Genomic DNA, 24,349 nt, shown 5'->3' with positions numbered 1-24,349 from the left:
GTGAGCTTATGCAAGCAAACATGAAATCTAGCAGGTTTCTGAAGATAGTGAAGCCAAGTCAATCATGTTACATAAGGAGTCATGAATCCCATTCCACAATTCAAACCCTCTGTTAATGTCTTGAACATTTTCATAAATTTTGAAAATCGCCTGCGCTTGAAAAAAGGGCAAAAACCCTTAGACTGAACAAGCCCTGAAACTGCAGTGAGGGAGGGGGCAGGAAGAAGACCCGGCTAATTTTTATTATTATTATTTTAGTTAATATGGGGTTTCATCATACTTGAAACTTGTATTCCACATGAATGAGGACAATGCCATTGTAATCCCTTCCCCTTGTGCTAGGCTGTCCCCAATATGTCCCACACCCCTGCATGCCTCCTACGTGACAAAAAGCGAATACTAGGACATAATACTGGGTAAGCTACTCCCATTTTTATCTGGCATTGTCATTTCAGTGTAGGCCCCATACATCACTGCCAAGAGGATGCCACCCAGATCGCGCACTGTTTACACACCGCCTGCCAGTGTCACTACATCCATAATAAACCCGTCACATGTCACAGCCCACGTTACACAGCTCCCAATTCACCTCTCTCTCACGCCCATGTGACCCTGTCACTTGTGTCCGCATAATACGCCACACACACACACACACCCAAAATACCGCCTATGCCTGCTGTCTGAAGATCAATGTCATCTGATTGTCACCTTGCACGTCACCGCCACATCGATCCAGATCCACTGGCATCGCCAGGCTTAAAAAAAGAATTCCGGCTCAATACAAGGACAAGGCGTTGTGTCAAAGCAAAGAGCTGCTGAAATGACAAGACTAATAAACAAACTAACCCTTCAGTTCTGCTCCATACACGACTGCTCTTTCCTATACACTGTAAAATGTGCAAATTAAAGTGTACCTAAGACCTTATTAATAGGTGTATTTATACTTGCCTGGGCCTTTCTCCAGCCCCATGAGATGCGTGGGCTCCCTCACCGTCCTCTTGTAATTCCCTCCGGTAATCTGGCCAGTCGTGCGCTTCGGCATGCCCGGCCGCACACGCGCCTCCACCATGCTCCCGCGCATGAATGCTCCTGGCTGAGGGAGCACGACAGGGGGTGCGCGCGTGTCTGGGCATGCGGAAAAGCGCACGACTGGCCGCGACTGGCCAGATTACTGGGGGGAGGATATCAAGTGAACGGAGTGGCGGAGAGGGAGCCCGCGCACCTCATGGGGCTGGAGGAAGCCCCAGGTAAGTATAAATATACCCATAAACCAATTCAAACTTTTTGACGTAGCTGCTACATCCAAAAGGCTGTTGCCTATTCATTGATCTAAGTCCCTGTTAGAAAGACCGACGGCTTCTATGAGAAGCCACGATCTTTCTGAACAAAAAAAAAAATTCACGTTCTCTCTACACTTACAGGATGGAAAAAAAAATGACTGAGGCCATCTTGTGGCCAAATAGTAAAACTACATCTACATACATTTTTTTCTATTTAACACAATCAATTACATTTAAAATTAACTGTTTACCCCCCACACTCCAAAAATTACCCAAATAAAATTTTTGACAAAAAAAAAAAAAAAAAAGTAGTTACCTAATGCGCTTCCAAATGCGCACGGAAGTGCTTACGATGTGAACGAGGCCTGACAGATTGATACATGTTGCTGGAAAGCGGACAGAAGCGCACAGATGTGCACGTGAGTAGGGAGGCTGGCTAGTATCTTACTCTTACAGTGGCTGGATGGTGTAATGGTAAAGGGCTCTGCCTCTGACACAGGAGACCTGGGTTTGAATCTCAGCTCTGTCTGTTCAGTAAGCCAGCACCTATTCAGTAGGAGACCTTAGGCAAGTCTCCCTAACACTGCTACTGCCTATAGAGCGTGTCCTAGTGGCTGGAGCTTTGAGTCCGCCAGGAGAAAAGCGCAATATAAATGTTATTTGTCTTGTCTATTTTGGCAGTTAAACAGCCGTTCAGGAAATGCTGTTGAAAACAAAGAAAACCCTGAGAATCCCCCATGAGGAGATGGACTGGCCCAAAACCTGTCGGTTCTGTCAGATGTCAACTGCCTACTTTTTTTCACGATAGTAGTCCTTTAAAAAGCATGCTGTAGACTTCCAAATCTAGAGTTGTCAGAAAGTAAATTATTTATCTACATTTACCTATGTACTCAACAGTGGACTCAACTTACACACAATCTCCCGGAATGGAACATGGTTGTAAGTAGGGGACTGCCTGTAGTTATTATTATTTATTGTATTTATAACATATTACGTAGCGCTGCACAATAGGTAAATGGGTAAACATACAAGTTGGGACATACAAGGAGCTCACAACAAAATAAGATCATGCCAATGATTTGATAACCGTAGCTCAGTGTCCTTGGGCAAAATAGAGACTGCTCTAGTCTAGTCCACAAGAGGGGCGATTGACAGGAAGATTGCATAATCAAGCTAAAAACACTAGGGAGGAGGGTCCTGCCAGAGGCGTACAATCTAAAGGGTGGGGGTAGAGAAAATAGATTCATCTGTTGAGAGGGTGCCCAGCAATATGTATTATGGTGCTGATGTGAGGAGGGAGGGGATGAAGGGAGGAGGAGGTAAACAAGCATGAAAAGGTAAGGCTTGAGGGCTCATTTGATGGTATAAAAGGTGGGGCGAGTCTGATAGCAAGTGGGAGCAAGTTCCAGGGAGTGGGGGCAGCCCTAGTGAAGTCCTGCAATCGTGCATGGTAGTGAGAAATGCTTGGTGCAAACAGGCGCAGGTCGTTGGAGGATCGGAGGGGGCGGGCCGGTATGTGCCTGTGGACAAGATCGGAGATGTAGGTCGGGCAGGCTCTGTGCACGGATTTGTAGGCCAAGCACAGAATTTTGAAGTTGATCCTGAAGCGGTTGGGGAGCCAGCGGAGGGTTTTACAGAGGGGAGTTGTGGAGGTGGAGCGATGGGAGGAGTTTATCAGTCTGGCCGCTGCATTCAATATCGATTGAAGGGGGGCAATACGGTTAGAGGGGAGGCCCGATAAGAGGGAATTGCAATAGTCTAGGCGGGAGATCAGGAGATGAAAAGGGCATGGATGAGGAGGTGGGGGGTGTCAGGGGACTGGTAGGAGTGGATCCTGGAGATCATGCGGAGGTGGAAGTTGCAGGATTGGGCAATACTTTGGATGTGGGGTGCAAAGGAAAGTGCAGAGTCCAGGGTGACACCTAGGCAGCCAGCTTGGCAGGTAGGGCAGATGGCAGTGTTGTTGATAGTGATATGCATATTTGGGATGGGTGCAGCTGTGCGGGGCAGGAATATCAGATATAATAGTGCAAATGATTTCAACTTTCTAACATTGTTTTTACATGCATATAAAAGCACAGTTATGCCAGCAGAGGGTGCCAGATGGGTGTGTTATACAGTAGCTTGCAACCATCAACTCTGTCTCTAAAGGTACATACACACGTACGATAACCCTGGAATAGATCATCAGGGAGGTCTGTATAGCTGATATTGTGGTAACACCCCTCCCATAGTGTGATGTCATGACCATGGTCCTAACAGTTTACTGTCTGTGAACCTTGTTGCATTGTGAGAAATAAAAATACCTCCCTCTGCGCATAGAACTCTCAGTAACAAACATTCTGTACAGATCACCTGGCAGAACTAAAGATGTCACCACCAGTGATAAATTGTAAAATGTAAAGTACGTGTAAACATGTACAAATAATTACATTTCTCCCAGAGTAAAATGTGCTATAAATTACTTTTCTCATATGTTGCTGTCACTTACAGCAGGTTGTAGAAATCTGAAAGAACGGACAGATTTTGGACCAGCTTATTTCCTCACGGAGGGTTCTCAAAGGTTTTATTTATTTTCAAAAGCACTTAGAGCTCGTTCACACTAGAGGCGTTTTTTGTTTTTTTTTAAGCGCAGGCGATTTGTACAAATCGCCCTATTAGGCCTCTTGCACACTGCACGCGATTCCGATTCCGCTTTTGAATCTGTTTTTACATCCGATTCAGATTCCGATTTGCAGTGTGCAGGGAGCAAACTGCAAATCGGAATCTGAATCGGATGTAAAAACTGATTAAAAAGCGGAATCTGAATCGGAATCACTTGCAGTGTGCAAGAGGCCTAAGGGCGCTTACACCATGCTTTCTAATGAGATAGTTCTCATTGGGGCGTTCCGTTTGCTTGCCACTGACAAAAGCGCTGCATGTACCATTTTCAGGGCGATTTGCCCTGAATGGAAGGTATAAGGAAATTGCAAAGCGCTTGAAAAAACGCTTTGTGTAGCGATTTTCCCGGCGCTTTAATGAATAAATACATTGGGCTTGATTCACTAGACCATGATATGACAAATAGCACACCTTATCAAAGATAGCACACCTTATCAACGATGTCACACCCCATCAAAGATATCACACCATATCAAAGTTAGTACACTGTATCAAAGTTAACACGCCTTATCAGAGTAGCATAGTGAGTGCCACAAACTTATGCCTGCTAATTGGCAATGGCACTCGGCCTGCCCTGAGCCCCTGCGGGTTTCGTAGCGCTTGCTATGCTACGCTGATAAGGTGTGTTAACTTTAATAAGGCGTGCTAACTTTGATTAGATGTGATATCTTTGATAAGGTGTGATGTCTTTGAGAAGGTGTGATATCTTTGATAAGGTGTGCTATTTGTCATATCACGGTTAAAGGAATACTGTAGGGGGTCGGGGGAAAATGAGTTGAACTTCTAATGGTCCCCCAGCGGGAGCGAGGACACGGCAACGCAGGCGCAGTGGTTTTCAGCCTTCAAAGTCTGAAATTCCAGAAGTAAACCGGAGGTGGGGCTGGAGGATCGGTGAGTGGCTGTGCGGGCACAGGATGTCTGCGGGGGACCATTAGAAGCCCCGGGTAAGTTCAACTCATTTTCCCCCGACCCCCTACAGTATCCCTGTAAGTGAATCAAGCCCATTGTATTTATTCATTCCCGGGGCAAAGTAATCACTTCCTGACTGACGTCAGGATGTGATTTAAATAATTGCTCTGCTAAAGCGCTTACAAAAGCGCTTATAACACGCAGAGCGATTTGGAAAAGAAAATAATAATCACTCAGCGTGGGCGAGAGCTTGGGGCAACACAATGTGAACAAGGCCTTAGGGCTCTTTCACACCAGAGCCCTTTTCCTGCGTGTCAACGCAAAGTCTATACTTTGCGTTAACCAAGGTAAAATTAAAGTCCATAGACTTTCATTTTTCCTTTCACACCTGACACCTGCGTTACGGTGCGTTGTGGTTCGACGCACCCGGGAGCGTTGAAACGCCAGGAGCTGGCGTGTTCCCGTCGGGTTCAATTAATAGCTACCACCGCTGATTGTGCCGCACCTCAGACTCCCGACGACACGCCGCAGGCTATTCAACGCATGCAGGAGAACGTCTCCTGCATGCGTTGTCTAATGTGAAAGAGGCGTTAGTGAATGGCAGTTGCTCAGTCCAACTGCCAAATCATGTGCAGCGAGCATGGAGGCTGGCCAGTATCTTTGTATACATCCTTTGAAGGGAGTGTCTTTATAAAGAATAAAGGCCATGCTGAAATTCCCCCATGAGGAGATGTTCTGGTCCAAAACCTGCCGGTTCTGTCGGATTACTACTACCTATTTTAAGTGAAAGCAACATAGGAGAAAAATAATTTATGGCTCATTTTACTCTGCAAGAAAAACACTTCTTATTGGTATGTGTTTAACTTCCTAACAACTGCGTCACACCAATGGGCGTGAACGCGGCGGCAGCCCCAGGACTACCTAACGCCAAATTTATGTCAAGTCCTGGGGTGGGGTTTTGCAGGAGATTACACGCGCCGTCATCAGACTCCCAGCGGCGATCGCCACTAGGAGATTGTTAGACGGCGAAAGTGCCGTCTATTTTTAATGTACAGCACTGCGATCTAAGGAAAGGAAATAAAAATAAGAAAAAAAAGGATACATTTATTCAAAAAAACAAAATAAATAAATATAAAAAAATAAACAAACATCCCAGCAGCGATCACAGCCCACCAACAGGAAGCTCTGTTGGTGGGCAGAAAAGGGGGGATCACTTGTGTGCTGAGTTATGCGGCCCGCAGCGAGGCCTTAAAGAGAACCTGAACTGAAAATAAAAAGTCAAAATAACTATACACAGGTCATACTTACCTCCTGTGTAGTCTACTCCTCAATCTCTTTCTCCTCTCCTGCGTCCCATTTGTCCACTGTGATCAATGCATTTCTCCGTCCTTCATTTTAAAAATGACCATTACCCCCAACAGCTTCCTGGTCAGCACACTGTTAAACTGTAATATCACCCACTTGAGCCATAGGGAAACATGGGCATTACCTTGCACATTCAGTTGTAACTGACAGCTGCTGATATATAACTGACAGCAACTGGTATGTTTCATTTCTGACAAAATCTTGTCAGAACTGGAAGGAACAGCTGTAAGAAGAAAATGGTGAGCTTCTGAGAGGAACTGATGGCGAGGTTAGTATGTAATATTCATTTGCAGGTACATCATGTGTTTATTTTAAATAATTTTCCTCATTTCAGGTTCCCTTTAAAGTTGCAGGGGCCTAAATTGTAAGAAATAGCCTGGTCACTAGGGGAGTGTAAGCCTATGGTCCTTAAGTGGTTAAAGGCCCTTTCCCACAGGTAGTTGAACTATGTGCTCAGTGAGCAGTTACCAAGCAATGGTGAGCAGTTACCAGGCAGCAGAAAGCAGTTGTAAGAGTTTGACAGTATTTTCACTGCCTATCTACAGCTCATGGAGAAGAGCATCAGGAACGAGTGTATCCATTGCCAGCTAAAACTGCTCAAACAGTTGTCAGTCGCATAATGTTTGGCCAGCTTCACCATACGTATTTTCACAGTTTGCTTTTCTTTTGAAACCTTATAGGAATTCTCTAACAAGAATATTTCACTCAGCAGCTTCTGGGTCTTGTGGGGACACTGGGAGTAACATGTCTGCATAAGGGGCCACCCACCTGCTGGCAATTCACAGGAGGGATTCCCTCATGGTGATAGATACATTAAACACAGTGAGGAACTCCGCAGCAAGAGGAAGGCTGCCCCCTTCTGGCTCCCAACGCTACGCTGCAGGGCAGCCAATACTGAGATTTTAGTATTACACAAGCTCCATATAGATATCGTTATATCTATAGCGTTAGAGAGATTGTAAGACCTGTAGGTTCCAATCAACCCTCCAGTGTCAACCCATGGCCAAAATATCAGTTTGGATGTTAAAGTGGACCTGAACTCTTACACAGGACAGAAAGAAAACAGAAAGAAATGTGCCCTGTATGTATTAAGAGAGTTTAGCCTGTCTAATTCCCCCTTATCTGTGACAAATCACCAGTGTAATTTCATCTATTCCGAGTCACCTGACTGCCACGGCAAAGAGCTAACAGGTAAACACAGGATGTTAACAATATGTCTGCTTCCATGAAAGCAGGAAGTAGACAAACTGCAGATTTATTGCAGGATTTAGATCAGCTGTAACAAAGACATGTTTTTCTTTAAATGTTGGTTTTATCTTTGAGAAGAAATGAAGTTCTGAGTTCAGGACCACTAGTTGTCACAGACTCAAAATATTGGAGACAGCTCCTGTTTTATATGGCCATTTGCCTGGATCCTGAGATTTGTCCCACACCAGTTTACACCAAATTGCTTCAGATCAGGGTGAGCCGGGGCCAAATCCTGCTCTTCTAAGGTGTCCATACTGCCCTACCAGAACTCCAAGTATTTTGTGCCATTTTCTTGGGCCACAAGTCAACTTTTCTAATGGGGATGTGTGATGGCCTCTAGCAGGTGAGGGTGAAGCAGTGCTACACCAAAGACTCAAACAATTTGTTGTAGGACCCTGAAACCTGTTACACACATCCATTCATGATTGGCCAATCACTGACCAGTTATACCACCTTCATGTAGTATGAAAGCTTACCTATTATCATTATTTAGTATTTATATAGTAGTATTTATATAGCACTGACTGCAGCGCTGTACAGTGTATATATTATCTTGTCTTAACTGTTACTCAGAGGAGCTCACAATGTAATCCCTACCTTAGCCATAAGTGTATATCGTGTAGTGTATGTATCGTAGTCTAGGGCCAATTTTTAGGGGGAAGCCAATTAACTTATCCGTATGTTTTTGGGATGTGGGAGGAAACCGGAGTGCCCGGAGGGAACCTACACAGACACAGGGATAACATACAAACTCCTTGCAGATGTTGACCTGGCTCGGATTTGAACCTGAGAACCCAGCGCTGCAAGGCGAGAGCGCTAACCACTACGCCACCATGCTACACAATATCTTCATAGTACTCAAAATCTGTTAACCCTTTAGTCCACATCAAACCACTTATTGCATTGCAATTTAATGTATTCTGTACCCATACTGACCACCTAATATACAAGAATTTAAATTTCAACATAGGAAATGCTAACATTGTTCAGTAAAACGTAGCAGGCTAAATACTGCTACACGCACTATACCAATACATTATCCAAAGCCATATCAAACAATAGACAGCACTGCACCATAGTCTAAACAGGCCTTTCTCAACCTTTTTACCCTGGAGGAACCAATCATTTTTGGATCTTGAGGAACCCCTGCATTAATTTTGCAGGAGGCGTGGTCTTTAAAAGTAGGTGTGGCTGTTTATTTCACTGCCCCCTATTATATGGCCACTCATTATACTGTCTCCTTATCCTAGTGCTTTTTATTATAATGTGCTCATTATTATTCTGAGACTCTTATTACAATTTATTATACTTCCTCCACGATGGGGGAAAATGCCAGGGAACCCCTGCAGAGCACTTGAGGAATCCTGGTTGAGAAAGCCTGGTCTAAACCAAAGCAATACATGAAATATGACAGGTTGCCAAATTCTATACCAATAGCACTGCATTCTGGTAAAATCACAGAACTACATGCTGATCCAAAACATATAATAGTACTTTTTCTAATGTGTCTAAAGGTTACATACACACATCCAATTTTGATTGGCTATTTTTACCACTTCGGTGTAGTATGTGGAATACCAGATATTGAATACTATGAGCAGATTGTGTAGGATGGCGCTCATACTACATGGTAATGGTGAAAGTGAACTATCAATTGGCCACCCAAAACTGAATGTCTGTATGCACCCTTAAGCTGGCCACTAACCTTACAATCTTGAGTGATCAATCTTACCTTATGCTTGGGAGGTAAAGACAAACAGACAGAGAATACTCTGAATAGCTTTATCGAGATTGTACAATAAAGATTGTATGGTTAGTGGGAAGGGTAAAATACAAAACTCCTCTCAGTTTGGCATTGATATACAACTCGGAATCGGTTTGATGCTGCATGAACAATGGTGTGATTTTTTTTTTTATTACGGTGCCATAAAATTTTTTAGTTAATCTGGTTGCCTAAATCGACACAAAGTATCCAAGCAGGGCTGTGGAGTTGGAACAATTTTTAGGTACCCGGAGTTGTTAGTTTCATAAACTGGAGTCAGAGTTGGGTGATTTTTGTACCCACTCCATAGTCCTGCAAGGGGTGTAGAGTCAGAGTAATTTTGGGTACCTGAAGTCGGTAGTTTCATAAACTGAGGAGTGGGAGTCGAATGATTTCTATACCTACTCCAAGTATACAGTAAGTGAAAACATATATATATATATACATATATATATATATATATATATATATATATATATATATATTCCCATATACCGTATAACACAAATAAGATGACATCCAGTGTGGCTTGCCAAAACAAAATCAAAGATACAATCACACTGGAATGTCAACATCACAAGTCCCCCCCCCCCCCCCCAAAAAAAAAAATTGTCTTCACCAGCAAATTAAAATAGAATTCCTCACTAAAATATTGTATCAAAATCCAATTCCTCAGTGTGATATTGTACGTTTGCGTCACACAAACCAAACGTTCTCACCGCACCATAGTCAAAGACAAACCGGCCCTGATCAATGCCACAACGAGCACAATTCAACCTCTCAACAATTCTGGAGTAAAAACAATACATGACGCAAAGATAACACATCAGTTTTCAGCACCCAAACTCTACAATCAAAGCCATGGGGAGAGAAAAAATAAATAAATAAAAAATTGCAGCAGAAATTTGAATCCATTGTCAGCTTTGCTTTTTTGTCCCCCCAGTTTTCCACCTAACCCGTTTGTCACCTCAATTAGCTAATGACTGTCACTCCGTACAGCGCTGTCAGCTTCAATGTAACGCCTGACTGCTGTGCTATGCATTTCTATAGATATACCGTATACATACACTGATCAGCCTAAGCATTGAAACCCCCCTGCCTTAATATTGGACAGGTCCCCTTTGTGCCACCAGAACAGCTCCGACCCATCCAGGTGTGGACTCCACAAGACCTCAGAAGGTGTCCTGTGGTGTCCACCACCAAGACGTTAGCATCCTGCAAGTGACAAGGTGGGGCATCCAATCCATGGATCAGATTTGTTTTTCCAGCACATCCCACAGATGTTCCATCAGACTGAGACCTGGAGAAACTGGGGGCCCAATTAAAAACGTGATTCATCAGACCCCAGACCACTGCCTTCCACTGCTCCATGGTCCAGGTTTGATGCTCACATGCCTATGGTGGGCACTTTCAGTTGTGCACAGGTGTGACTCATACAAGGCATTTAGTAAATTTATACTAAAATTCTTCTTTCGATGGATTGGACCAGACAGGCTAACCAGGCACCAATTACCTATTGAGCATCCACAGCCCAGTTTCAGTTTCATCAATTGCCCTTCCTTGAAAAACTTTTACAGATACTCACTGCCAAGAGCACATCGCAAGGCTTGCCATTTTGGCAATGCTCTGACCCAAGTCATTCTGGCCAAACCATTCTTGCCACTGCCCCACAGGACTGTTTTTAGATGCTCTGTACCGGTCGTCAAACCATTACATTTTGGACCCCATTAAGTTCCCAAAAATCTGTAGGCTTGCAAGCTATTTTAATTGATCAATTTTACCAGCTCCATGTAGTAGGGGAGCCAAAAGATTTTGAATACTATGAAAAGATTGTGTGGGTGAACGCTCATATTACATGGAAGTAGTAGGATTCAGGGCTGTGGAGTCGATACAAAAATCATCCAACTCCAACTCCTCAGTTTATGAAACTATCGACTCCGGGTACCCAAAATGGCTCTGACTCCAGGGCTGTGGATTTGGTACAAAAATCATCTGACTCCGACTCCCGACTCCTCAGTTTATGAAACCACCGACTCCAACTCCGACTCCAGGAACCCAAATTTGCTCTGACTCCTCGACTCCGACTCCACAGCCCTGGTAGGCTTGGCCAGTCATTAGCCAATCAAAATTGGATGTGTACCAGGCTTTGGAGATGGCAATATAATGAAGATCTATGCAATTCACACTGCCATTCAAAGATTTTAATGATATGGTGGATCGCTGTATATACGTATATAAATGAGTGTATGTGTTTGTACGTATGTATATCTGTGTGTGTGTGTGGCCTCTGTGTATGTATGTATGTATGTATACATGTATACATATATGTATATGTATACATATATATATATATATATATATATATATATATATATATACACAGTATATATACATACACACACACACACACATACATTGTATATGTACACACACACACACACACACACACACACACACACACACACACACACACACACATATATAACTCTGTGTGTGTGTATTTTATATGTACACACACACACACACACACACAAACACACACATATATAACTCTGTGTGTGTATTTTATATGTACACACACACACACACACACACCCCTTACGCTCTCCCCTGCCATAGAATATACATACTGTACAGCTTGTATCTCTTTTTCTGTTTCCATCAGTTGCTGCCACCCCCTCCACCCTTTGCCTGCCTGTACAAACACACACATACACACACACCTACACACACACACCTACACATACCGACACAAACACAAACAAGGCATCCTAACGCAATCTGCGCTTTCACACAAGACAGATGGGACTCCAATCTGCAAACACACAGGCATGCAAGCAGAGAGGGCAATCCTGCCAGAGGGAGCTGTCAGTCACTCTGGAGCCTTGCCTTGCAGGGAATGCATGCAGCACACAAACACTGTACACAGCACACACACTGCACACACACTGTACACACTGACACACATGGACTGTGCACTGGGAGGGTGAAAGCCGCTCTTACCTGAGACAATCTGAACAGATCTTGCCTGTATGAGATCCTTTACCTCTGCATTCACTCTCCCTCTCTCTGCCTGTCTGTTCCTCCCTCTGCTTATCTCAATGTCTCTCCAGCCACTGGCCACTCCTCTCCTCCTTCTCCTGCCACAGGCTCTGTCCCCCTCCCTGCTACTGCTGAGACAGGACCAGAGACAGCTCCTTCCCAGCCAGCAGAGACAGGTGCTACACAGAGACATAGAAGAGAGGGGCCATAGGATGGGCATAGGGCAACAGAGACAGCTCCTTCCCAGCCAGCAGAGACAGGTGCTACACAGAGACAGAGAGAGCACAGGATGGGCATAGGGCAACAGAGACAGATCCCTTCAGGCCAACAGAGACAGGTGCTGCACAGAGAAAGAGAGCATAGGGTGGCATAGGGCAACAGATACATCTCCCTACAGGCCAACAGGGACAGGTGCTACACAGAGACAGAGAGAGCATAGGACCCCTAGGGTAACAGAGCATAGGGTAACAGAGAAAGCCCCTACACAGAGACAGAGAAGAGAGGGAGCATAGGATGGGTCTAGGGCAACAGAGACAGCTCCTTCTCAGCCACCCAGAGACAGATACTACACAGAGACAGAGAGAGAGCATAGGATGGGCATGGGGCAACAGAGACAGCTCCTTTCCTGCCAGCAGAGACAGCTCCTCCAAGTCAGCAGAGACAGGTGCTACAAAGAGACAGAGAGAGCATAGGATCGGGATAGGGCAACAGAGACCTCTCCCTCCAAGCCAATAGAGACAGGTGCTGCACAGAGACAGAGAGCATTGGATGGGCATAGGGGAACAGAGACCTCTCCCTCCAAGCCAACAGAGACAGGTGCTGCACAGAGACAGAGAGCATTGGATGGGCATAGGGCAACAGAGACATCTCCCTCCAGGCCAGCAGAGACAGGTGCTACACAGAGACAGAGAGAGCACAGGATGGGCATAGGGCAACAGAGACCAGGCCAACAGGGACAGGTGCTACACAGAAACAGAGAGAGCATAGGACGCCTAGGGTAACAGAACATAGGGTAACAGAGACAGCCCCTTCCAAGACAGCAGAGACAGGTGCTACACAGAGACAGAGAGAGCATAGGATGGGCATAGGGCAACAGAGACAGCCCCTTCCAAGACAGCAGAGACAGGTGGTACACAGACAGAGAGCATAGGGCAACAGAGACCTCTCCCTCCAAGTCAGCAGAGACCACAGCTAGAGAGGGACAGAGGGAGACTATGGGGTTGATTCATTATAACAAATAGCGTGCCTTATCAGAATGAACATGCCTTATCAGGGTTAATACGCATTATCATAGTTAACACGCCTTATCAGCGTTAGAGTGCCTTATCAGAGTAGCATAGCAAGCGCTACGAACTTATGCCTGCTAATTGCCAATGACGAGAGCTCCACTCATCCTGCCCTGAGCCCCTGCGGGTCCAATCACTTTCAAGGACATTATCCCCGCACTTTGATTGGCCCAAGAGGCAGCCTGTCAAGTTTCCTGTCAAGTGACAGGCAGCCTATTGGGTCTTTTTGGAAAAAAAAATCCCTCTTGTTCCCACTGTTCTTCTAAACATATCTGGCAAATTTAGTGTTCCTAGCATGTAAAGGAGCTTTGCTATTAACCATTTAAGTCAGCGGGTTTTTAATCACGAATACCACTCGTGATTACATGCGGTTATTCGACTTAAAACTGCACTCGAGTCGGATATCCTTTTCTACTTGTGATCACGAGTCAATTCGTAAGTGGGCGGAGTCGAATTTGTGATCATTCCAATCTGTGATGGGGGTATCCAAGCACCTCTGCATACTAATGTGGTAATCCCCGAAGGCCTGTTTTTGGCGGAGCATTGAAGTCTCCAGGCTGCACCACTGAATACACAGTCTGAAGCCGGCCTTAAAAAACCCCACAGTGGAGCTTATTTTCGGGGACTTTTTTTTCTTTGTAAACAGTGAACAGAGGCGCCAAAAGAGTAAAACAAGCTAAAATAGTTAAAACCGCTAAAGAGGCAGGGGTGGACTTACCTCCTTGCACTGGCATAACAATAGGGAAAGCAGCCCCTGCCCCCACGTGGGGGGGGGGGGGGGGGGGCTTCCTGATGGCGGTTTGGGGGGGGGGGGGGCAGCATGAGGGGAGTGCGTTGCACATCAGCGGGGAGGGGGGACAGTTAAAACAGGAAGTAATGTGAAGCCCTTGCAGATCGGAGACCTCCGGTGGTGAATGGAGGTAATTATAGCTGCTGCTGCCGCCGCCGTTGCTGACACTTAGATAGATGCAGAAGGGGAGCGCAGAGGGGAGAGCCCGACGTGAGGGGGGGGGGGGACTGTCCCCCCTCCCCGCTGATGTGCAAAGCTCTCCCCTCATGCTACGACCCCTCCTGCCCCACGAAACGGCCATGAGCGGGCACCAGGGGGGGCCTGCTCAAATTCTTGCAGGGGGGCCCGGGGACTTCTAGTTACGCCCCTGCCTCCTTGAAGAAGACATGAAACTCAATTTCAAGAATACATACATTTATTGAAATACTGTTTCATGTCTTCTTCAAGGAGGTAAGTCAGCCACTGCCTCCTTAGCGATTTTAACAATTTTATCTTGTTTTACTCTTTTGGTTCCTCTGTTCACTGTTTACAAGACTTGTGTTCACTCCTGGTGGTGATATACCCCTTTTTTCCGATCTACAGAGAGTGACTTCTAATCCCTAAATGGGGACAGGTCTAATCTCCCCACCTGCATTTACAGTGGTTGCCTGGAGGTAACCCTGGTTTGTGAGTATTATTCTACTTACTGTTAACTTTACATTCTATACCAGTACGTACTACACTATATTGGGCTCTCGGTGTCCCCATGTTTGTATTTTCATTTTCAGGGATGTTTTATTTAATTCAAGCACAATCTGCCAGTACATTTGTTCACGTACCGCTACAACAGGCTACATTTTAGGGCAAACTTTTGAATATCATTCCTGCACACAACCCAAGCCTTTGTTCTCATGTTAGCAAGTCATTGACAATTGATGCCTTCATGCTCAAGCAATAATGACTTCATGCTCAGGCAATAATGACTGCCGGCCAGATCCACTTCTTAGCATGTCCCCTGTCCACCTCCTAACTTGTGATATACTTGCTCCGTACTCCTCCACTAGAACTCCACAGAATATCTCTTCCTTTTTTTCACTCCTATTCCTCCTCCTCATTCGTTTAGTTGACGCTGACTCTTCGTGGGGTACTTTTGCACCCCAGATGTGTGTGTCAATCACTGCTTCTTTCAGCTGTTGCATAGGCATGTGCATATAGTAATAATCCGAATAAATGTATAGCGATTTTCTCCTGCTGGACTCAAAGCACTCAAGAGCTGCAGCCACTAAGGGCACCCTGCAGTGTTAGGGAGTCTTGTCTTGAACTCCTTACTAAGTAGGTACTGAACCTAGCCAGGATTCGAACCTTGGTCTCCCATGTCAAAAGCGGTGCTCTTAACCAGTACACTATCCAGCCACTGCCGTATGCTTTCTATCCATCTTAGCCTCTGCTCCTCGGCTGTCTTTTATTATTTTACCTTCAATTGTTCCAAGCATCAAGGGTTTCTCCAAAGAATCTGGTCTTCTCATTATGTGCCCAAAGTATTTGAGTTGTAATAGTAGCAACAAACCCTTCTAGTGAACACTCTAGCCTTATTTCATAAGTATTGACTGGATAGATTTTCTGGCAGTCCAGGGACCTCTCTCTAGTTTTCTCCACACCCACATTTTAAAGAGACACTGAAGCGAAAAAAAAATTATGATATTATGATTTGTATGTGTAGTACAGCTAAGAAATAAAACATTAAGATCAGATACATCAGTCTAATTGTTTCCAGTACAGGAAGAGTTGAGAAACTCCAGTTGTTATCTCTATGCAAACAAGCCATTAAGCTCTCCGACTAAGTTAGTCGTTGAGAGGGCTGTTATCTGACTTTTATTATCTCAAGTGTTATTGTACTGTTTACTTTTTCTCTGCTAGACGAGAGGTCATTACTTCACAGACTGCTCTGAAAGACTCATTTTGAATGCTGAGTGTTGTGTAATCTGCACATATTATAGAATAATGCAATGTTAGAAAAAACACTATATACCTGAAAATAAAAGTATGAGAATATTTTCTTTGCTGCTAATCTTCTAGTAATTATTCATAGTACACAACCAATTCACTATATCATATTTTTTTTTCGCTTCAGTGTCTCTTTAAAATGATCAATTTTCTTATTTTTCTTCTGGATCGTTACTATGCCATGGTGAAGGGGCTTTTGTATCTCAATGAAACAATGAGCTAGATCAGTGGCTGAATAGTGTACTGAGTAAAGCGGGATTGTCACCATAAAAATCAAATTTCAACTGCAACTCGTCTGAGTGTATTAAGTGATATTGGCCTCCATTCATAAAGCATTCCCGCACGAGGTAATGCTGAAAACAGCTGACTTTACCGACCATTTAGCAAAGTGTCAATTCATAACAGCTGTTTCCGCATGAAAAGCTGACATTCCTGAGCAGTGCGGGAAATTACCGCCTTGTGTGGTGATTATCTCAACACATGTCACTACATGTCAATTCATAAATATTAGAGGAGGCAGTATCAGGACGGAGAATACTGTCTGTTTAGAAAAGGCGATAAGAGAGCGGATAACAGCCAAACTAATGGGGACAGATCTCCCAGGCAGCAGCAGTGAGAACAGCACAAAAAAGGCTTTCTGGAATACCCAGGCTGTGTTTTTTAACCCCTTGGGTACCTGTTTTCAGATATATTTCACATCAGAAATCCTGCATGTGTAACATTTCTTGAAGTTCTTCTAAGCTGTGGCAATTAGATAGATTGTTTAGAAAGACTAATAGACAGATTCAGAGCAGATTCAGGGCAAGGAGAGGCAGTTTTAAAAAAAATGCACATCTAAAGGGAAGTTGGGGCTGCCTCTTTTATTGTAACTCTGTCTCTGCACATAGAAAATGTATCAACTCAGCCGGCACTGCCAATTTAGTTTGGGAATTCCCCGACCTTTTATACAACTGTAAAAAATGTTATGAATTAGCGCACAAAAGTCTAAAATACTGAAGCGGTATTTTCCCTCCAAGATTTTTTTTACCGCAAAAATTTTATGAATAGAGCCCAAAGGTGCTAATCCTGCATTCAAAACTTTCAAAACTTTTTCTGCTGTTATTATTATTATTATTTATTGTATTTATAAAGCGCCAACATATTACGCAGCGGTGTTATGATTTGAAGTTATTACATACTTAAAGGGACACTGTAGGGGGGGGTCGGGGGAAAATGAGTTGAACTTACCCGAGGCTTCTAATGGTCCGCCTCGCTTCCCCTGATGTCACCAGGAGCATACTGCTCAGTCCCAGTATGGTCTGTGCCTGCGCAGTATGCTCCTGGTGACATCAGGGGAAGCGAGGACACGGCAACGCAGGCGCAGTGGATTTCAGACTTTAAAGTCTGAAATTCTAGAAGTGAACTGGAGGCGGGGCCGGAGCATCGGTGAGTGGCTGCACGGGCACAGGATGTCTGAGGGGACCATTAGAAGCCCCAAGTAAGTTCAGCTCATTTTCCCCCCGACCCCCCTACAGTTACCCTTTAAGGAGCACTGGCTCTTTAGTAGTCGGTGCCAAAGAGTTGAATGCTGGGGGTTCTTTTTATCTATAATATATTCCTCCTCTTCCATTTATTTCCCTGCCAGCTGCTTATCTGAAACATGATCCTCTGCTCACTTGTGTTTACAAGCAAGGCTGAGGCGACTCAGCGATAGGAGGAGACAAGAAAAAAAGTAAAGGGCAGAAATGACATCAGGATTTAGCCTCAGCTGTGGGCAAAATACATGGTTCCCACCAGGAACAGAATTCTCTTCATTTACTATACTGTATAACATTCACTGAAATCAAAACGTGGACAGTACAATACATGTGTATTGTAAGTAGATCAAGTATTCATCTACTTACATATGTGTTTGTTTTCCCTGGCATAGTGTGGCTAATCCTACTGCTTTAAGGCCTCGGTTTTTGACATGGGAGACCAGGGTTTGAATCCTGGCTAGGGTCAGTACCTATGCAGTAAGGAGTTCAAGGCAAGACTTCTTAACACTGCAGGGTGGCCTCTTGAGCACATCCTTAGTGGCTGCAGCTCTTGAGCGCTTTGAGCCCAACAGGAGAAAAGCGCTACACAAATGTCAGTATTATTATCATAGGATGTAGGGCCACCCAAGACAAGCAGGTCATTGCAGAGAGATTAAATATAATTGGCTGGAGAAGTTACTGACAGGCCATTCCAGTTAATGTTTCTCAGGAAAACCTGATAAACAGAAGCACCCATGTTACCAGGTCACATAAGTGTATTCCATCATGCGCTGCAATATATGGTACATCTAATCTGACTGTAAACTGAGACTTATTTTCAGGGTAGGTCTTATATTATGACTGTATTCACAAAAAACTATGCTAGGTCTTATTTTATGGGTAGGTCTTATTTTGGGGGAAACAGTGCATCACTGATACAGTGCAACAGAGACAACATTCTATAGGCAAGTAAAAAATGGGTACTGAATAGTGAGAGCGAGATGGTGAAAGGGCAACAAAGACAGTTACCTTAAATATAGCAGTGACAAGCCCTAGATAGTGAGAGGTAACTTAAGAAACAGTGAGCAAGAGATGAGCATAGACAAAAGAGCCTTTCAAACAATAGTGAGTGTTGGAAGATATAAAGACAAGGGTCCTACAAAAAGAGCAAGAGAAGTGCATAGGCCAAGAGAGATAGCCCTTGAGGCTGCAGTGGCAGGCAGAAGACAATCCCTATAGCATAATTTAGATGGTGCAGTGCATGGGGTACACAAATGGCAATAGCAACTACACCATCAAGATTTTGCACGAGCTTCACCCCTCCTCTGGAATGCCCTCCCACTCGCCAACCTTTGTTACCTCTAAACGCTCTCTAAAAACTCATTTGTTCCGACAAGCATATGCGCTACCTTAGGCTCCTCCCCTTTGTCCCAAGACCAAATTGCACTCCTACTAGGTACCCTAAAACACACTGCCTCTATATATTTGCTGCATACTACCCCTCCTATTGTTTCCACCACATTCCCTTTAGATTGTAAGCTCGCAAGGGCAAGGCTCTCTCCCCTTTTGTGTCTTGGAAATCATTATACATTTTATTCATCATGTTACTTTTCTCACTGTCAGTACCAATTCTGTATTTTGTATAATTTTTTGTATTTTGTCACTAATTATGTATTTTGTATATTGGTGTACACCATTGTCCGTATTATAGCAACAGGTAGAAGGATAGCCGGCACATGCAGGTATAGCAGCATAAAAAAGCTTTATTCCTTGAGGCTTCATGCAAATAGCAAGGCACAATACTTCAAATAAAATTAGTCCTACCCGATACTGAAGTGGCTGTGGGGTGAGGTGGGAGCAGTGGGGGCCGCCTTACGACCGTTTCGCTCTCCTGAGCGTCTTCAGAGGCAATGTGCACTATGCCACCAGATCCAGATCTATGCGTACCAGATCCAGAGAAAAGTGCTTAAGATAACCACAGATTGCCAAGATCAGTTCATGGACATTAACAAGAAAAATGATTTACTAGAGAGGCTCACAACTAGGTAATCAGAGACGGCTCACAGATTAGAAATTAAAGAGACAGTTCGTTATACACGGAAGACCAATGCTGTCTGGCAGTCATCGGCACCCAATTCCTCGGGCGACTTTGTAGGACCGAAGCTAAATGACGTATTCTGATGCTATGCAAGGAGGAGGAAGGACAATGGAGTGGTACGGGAGTGGCATCATGTGGGAATTGAGTAGGCAGGGAGAACAATGCTCTCAAAAGTAGCGATCCATCTGGCGAGATCGATGGCCGAGCAGTCGAGAGGGGTCGAGGGCTACAATACACATGTTGAATCTGAGCAGAGGAAGTCGGTTTCGGCAGCCTCAGACGAGTTTCGCCTGATGCATGCACGGTGCTTTAGACCACCAGAGACATCTCTTTCGTGACAACTGCAACCAAGTACAGTATAAGCAGGTAACACTCCTGGGTAGACAAATTTAGATAATTTTTTGGCTACACAGACATCACCACAGAAAGTTCCTAAACAGAAGGAGATGTAGGAAGCAGTTTCTAGACAGTCATTTCTACCAAGAGACAAACACAGCCAGAAAATCATAAGGACTAGGAACAATTACAAAACAAAGCGAATACAGACATGGGAAAGCCGACAACTCCAAGATTGGACCAGCATCACAAGAAGCCATAAGCACCAGAGACAGCTCCTATGTAGACAACAAAGATGGGCACAAAGATAGGGCATCAGAACCTGCTTTTGGTTAGAGAACAGTAGGACATACATGATGCACCAGAGACCACTTCCAAATACCGAAGCACTTAGAAAGCATAAGGTCAGATACGTGGAACCAGAGCCTAATCCAAATAGAGCATAAAAACACCTATTAGAAACCAGAGACCATTCTTAGAGAACATAAAAAAATATATGTCGCCAGAAACGGGTACCCATAGGAAGCATAAAGATGGGCATAAAACATCAGAGATCATTCCTAGACAGAAGGCAAGAGAGCACATATGGGAAACCAGAAAAAAAGAAACAAGCTTATTTCCAGTCAGAGAGAATAGAGGCTCTCTAAAGCTGACCATACACTATTTAGCATTCATCCCATCAGGCCAATGATCAATTCTTCCTTCATCAGATACGGGGCTCTGGTGCCCTGTATCTCTCTGCCTCTATTCTCTCTATCTAGGAGCTAGCTCTAGTTTCCCGTATCTCTCTGCCTCTATTCTCTCTATCTAGGTGCTAGCTCTGGTGCCCTGTATCTCTCTCCCTTTATTCTCTCTATCTAGGAGCTAGCTCTGGTGCCCTGTATCTCTCTCCCTTTATTCTCTCTATCTAGGAGCTAGCTCTGGTGCCCGTATCTCTCTGCCTCTATTCTATCTATCTAGGAGCTAGCTCTGGTGCCCTGTATCTCTCTGCCTGTATTGTCTCTATCTAGGAGCTGCTCTGGTGCTCCGTATCTCTCTGCCTGTATTCTCTCTATCTAGGAGCTAGCTCTGGTGCCCGTATCTCTCTGCCTCTATTCTATCTATCTAGGAGCTAGCCCTGGTGCCCCGTATCTCTCTGCCTGTATTGTCTCTATCTAGGAGCTGCTCTGGTGCTCCGTATCTCTCTGCCTCTATTCTCTCTATGTAGGAGCTAGCTCTGGTGCCCGTATCTCTCCGCCTGTATTCTCTCTATCTAGGAGCTAGCTCTGGTGCCCGTATCTCTCTGCCTCTATTCTCTCTATCTAGGAGCTAGCTCTGGTGCCCGTATCTCTCTGTCTGTATTCTCTCTATCTAGGAGCTGCTCTGGTGCCCATATCTCTCTGCCTCTATTCTATCTAGGAGCTGCTCTGGTGCCCATATCTCTCTGCCTCTATCCTCTCTATCTAGGAGCTAGCTCTGGTGCTCCGTATCTCTCTGCCTCTATTCTCTCTATCTAGGAGCTAGCTCTGGTGCCCGTATCTCTCTGCCTGTATTCTCTCTATCTAGGAGCTAGCTCTGGTGCCCATATCTCTCTGCCTCTATTCTATCTAGGAGCTAGCTCTGATGCCCCGTATCTCTCTGCCTGTATTCTCAGTATCTAGGAGCTGCTCTGGTGCCCTGTATCTCTCTGCCTCTGTTCTTTCTATCTAGGAGCTAGCCCTGGTGCCCGTATCTCTCTGCCTCTATTCTCTCTATCTAGGAGCTAGCTCTGGTGCCCGTATCTCTCTCCCTCTATTCTCTCTATCTAGGAGCTAGCCCTGGTGCCCGTATCTCTCTGCCTCTGTTCTCTCTATCTAGGAGCTAGCTCTGATGCCCCGTATCTCTCTGCCTGTATTCTCAGTATCTAGGAGCTGCTCTGGTGCCCTGTATCTCTCTGCCTCTGTTCTTTCTATCTAGGAGCTAGCCCTGGTGCCCGTATCTCTCTGCCTCTATTCTCTCTATCTAGGAGCTAGCTCTGGTGCCCGTATCTCTCTCCCTCTATTCTCTCTATCTAGGAGCTAGCCCTGGTGCCCGTATCTCTCTGCCTCTATTCTCTCTATCTAGGAGCTAGCTCTGGTGCCCCGTCTCTCTGCCTGTATTCTCTCTATCTAGGAGCTGCTCTTGTGCCCCGTATCTCTCTGCCTGTATTCTCTCTATCTAGGAGCTGCTCTGGTGCCCGTATCTCTCTGCCTGTATTCTCTCTATCTAGGAGCTAGCTCTGGTGCCCCGTATCTCTCTGCCTCTATTCTCTCTATCTAGGAGCTGCTCTTGTGCCCCGTATCTCTCTGCCTGTATTCTCTCTATCTAGGAGCTAGCTCTGGTGCTCCGTATCTCTCTGCCTGTATTCTCTCTATCTAGGAGCTAGCTCTGGTGCCCCATATCTCTCTGCCTCTATTATCTCTATCTAGGAGCTAGCTCTGGTGCCCCATATCTCTCTGCCTGTATTCTCTTTATCTAGGAGCTGCTCTGGTGCCCCGTATCTCTCTGCCTGTATTCTCTCTATCTAGGAGCTAGCCCTGGTGCCCCGTATCTCTCTGCCTCTATTCTCTCTATCTAGGAGCTAGCTCTGGTGTTCTGTATTTCTCTGCCTCTATTCTCTCTATCTAGGAGCTGCTCTGGTGCCCCATATCGCTCTGCCTGTATTCTCTCTATCTAGGAGCTGCTCTGGTGCCCCGTATCTCTCTGCCTCTATTCTCTCTATCTAGGAGCTGCTCTGGTGCCCATATCTCTCTGCCTCTATTCTATCTAGGAGCTAGCTCTGGTGCCCGTATCTCTCTCCCTCTATTCTCTCTATCTAGGAGCTAGCTCTGGTGCCCGTATCTCTCTGCCTGTATTCTCTCTATCTAGGAGCTGCTCTGGTGCCCCGTATCTCTCTGCCTCTGTTCTCTCTATCTAGGAGCTAGCTCTGGTGCCCATATCTCTCTGCCTGTATTCTCTCTATCTGGGAGCTAGCTCTGGTGCCCTGTATCTCTCTGCCTCTGTTCTCTCTATCTAGGAGCTAGCTCTGGTGCCCCGTATCTCTCTGCCTGTATTCTCTCTATCTAGCAGCTGCTCTGGTGCCCTGTATCTCTCTGCCTGTATTCTCTCTATCTAGGAGCTAGCTCTGGTGCCCATATCTCTCTGCCTCTATTCTATCTATCTAGGAGCTAGCTCTGGTGCCCCGTATCTCTCTGCCTCTATTCTCTCTATCTAGGAGCTAGCTCTGGTGCCCTGTATCTCTCTGCCTGTATTCTCAGTATCTAGGAGCTGCTCTGGTGCCCTGTATCTCTCTGCCTCTGTTCTCTCTATCTAGGAGCTAGCTCTGGTGCCCCGTATCTCTCTGCCTCTATTCTCTCTATCTAGGAGCTAGCTCTGGTGCCCCGTATCTCTCTGCCTCTATTCTCTCTATCTAGGAGCTAGCTCTGGTGCCCCGTATCTCTCTGCCTGTATTCTCAGTATCTAGGAGCTGCTCTGGTGCCCTGTATCTCTCTGCCTCTGTTCTCTCTATCTAGGAGCTAGCTCTGGTGCCCCGTATCTCTCTGCCTGTATTCTCTCTATCTAGGAGCTGCTCTGGTGCCCTGTATCTCTCTGCCTGTATTCTCTCTATCTAGGAGCTAGCTCTGGTGCCCGTATCTCTCTGCCTCTATTCTCTCTATCTAGGAGCTAGCCCTGGTGCCCGTATCTCTCTGCCTCTATTCTCTCTATCTAGGAGCTGCTCTGGTGCCCCGTATCTCTCTGCCTCTATTCTCTCTATCTAGGAGCTAGCTCTGGTGCCCATATCTCTCTGCCTGTATTCTCTCTATCTAGGAGCTGCTCTGGTGCTCCGTATCTCTCTACCTCTATTCTCTCTATCTAGGAGCTAGCTCTGGTGCCCCGTATCTCTCTGCCTGTATTCTCTCTATCTAGGAGCTAGCTCTGGTGCCCCGTATCTCTCTGCCTCTATTCTCTCTATCTAGGTGCTAGCTCTGATGCCCTGTATCTCTCTGCCTGTATTCTCTCTATCTAGGAGCTAGCTCTGGTTCCCCGTATCTCTCTGCCTCTATTCTCTCTATCTAGGAGCTAGCTCTGGTGCCCCGTATCTCTCTGCCTCTATTCT

General features: G+C 45.3%; 1 protein-coding gene across 4 annotated transcripts in view; it reads right to left on the bottom strand.

The window, feature by feature from the left end:
• Window positions 1–24,349, bottom strand: part of ACHE (acetylcholinesterase (Yt blood group)) — a 163,690-nt gene that overhangs the window by 73,848 nt on the left and 65,493 nt on the right. For 2 of the 4 annotated variants that reach the window (XM_068274093.1, XM_068274097.1), the window contains exon 1: window positions 12,229–12,346. The exons of 1 other annotated variant lie outside the window; for it this stretch is intronic. The gene's annotated coding sequence lies outside the window, so the exon portion shown is untranslated. Of the gene's footprint in view, window positions 1–12,228; window positions 12,347–19,646; window positions 19,760–24,349 lie in introns of those variants that run through there. One more of the 4 variants, XM_068274096.1, reaches the window with a different exon arrangement.

This window comes from Hyperolius riggenbachi, chromosome 3 (genome assembly GCF_040937935.1).
Source record: "Hyperolius riggenbachi isolate aHypRig1 chromosome 3, aHypRig1.pri, whole genome shotgun sequence".
In the NCBI taxonomy this organism is placed as follows: domain Eukaryota; kingdom Metazoa; phylum Chordata; class Amphibia; order Anura; family Hyperoliidae; genus Hyperolius; species Hyperolius riggenbachi.
This window is presented reverse-complemented; position numbering and strand designations above follow the sequence as displayed.